This window comes from Pundamilia nyererei, unplaced genomic scaffold, assembly GCF_000239375.1.
Source record: "Pundamilia nyererei isolate P.nyererei 1_Seehausen unplaced genomic scaffold, PunNye1.0 scaffold00645, whole genome shotgun sequence".
Classification (NCBI taxonomy): domain Eukaryota; kingdom Metazoa; phylum Chordata; class Actinopteri; order Cichliformes; family Cichlidae; genus Pundamilia; species Pundamilia nyererei.
This window is the reverse complement of record NW_005188046.1, coordinates 102574-103784: the sequence shown is the minus strand read 5'-3', so window position 1 is coordinate 103784 and position 1211 is coordinate 102574.

Genomic DNA, 1211 nt, shown 5'->3' with positions numbered 1-1211 from the left:
CCATCCAAGCCTAACTGGCCCTGTGAAAAAATGCTGAATATATATTTTTAATTTCAGCCACACAGTAGGGTTTAGTATGTATGGTCTCTAACGTTATGCCAAAGCATCCTAAATGTGATTAAATAAATTTTGACTAGGGCACCCCAAAAATATCTTTCTTTATTTTGTCTATTGAGAGATGGAATTGCTGCTGCGAGTTTGGATCATTGTCATGCTCCACAATCCAAGTGTGCTCGAGCTTCAGGACATCAAATGATGGTTTTCTCCTGCAAAATGTTCTGATAGAGGAAAATTCATTGTTCCACCAATTAAGCAGCAAAGCAGTCCCAGACCGTCACACTAGCATCACCAAGTCTGACTGCTGGTATGATGTTCTGCATTCACGGTGTGTTTAGTTGACATTGGACCATTATCAAAGATGATTTAATCTGGGAAATGAAATCTGGCAGCACTGGTTTCAGTCAGTTCCTCCTGTATTAGGTCAGTTTAAACACCCAGGAAGTGGGACTTTGCTTGAAGCTAACTACTAGCGTTAGAAGGTTAGCAGTAGGTTTAACGTTCATCATGTTCACCATCTTCTCAGTATGCTAACATTTGGTGATTTGGATGATGTTGAGGAAATGATGACGCGTTTCAAAGGTTTTTTCACTATAACCCTGGAGCTGTCACTATGAGACGTATGAAGACATGAACGGAAAAGTCTAGAGATCCTTAACTGAGTGCGCCGAGCCTCTGAAACTGTCCTTTAATAGAATGAATCAACCTTTTTTGTGAACATTTTTTAAAGTTCTGCATGTAAAACCACAGTAGCTACTTCCTGTTTACCCCAGTTAGTCTGAAGCTGGTGAGAATTGTCTCTGCTGTGCGCTCTGGTTTAGCCAATAGCAGTGTTCATGCAGTGAGAACCTGCTTGCTTTGTGCTTTGTGGTGAAGTGCATCAGTCTGCATTGAAAGAAGATGGCAGCTTTGTGGTCGCCCACCTTCCTTTTCACAAAAATACCCCCCAGCTCTTTCTGGTCATTTGTTGTTTTACAGTAGAGATGCTTTGAGAAGAGAACTCTAAACATCTGCTGCGGTTTATGCAACCTGTCACTTCATCTAACCGAATGCTTAGATTAAGCTAATGCAATGATAAGAATAGATAAGTATAATTCACTTTAATTGGCTGGTCAAAAAGAAAATCCTTGACTCTGGGTAGCGCATAAAATGGC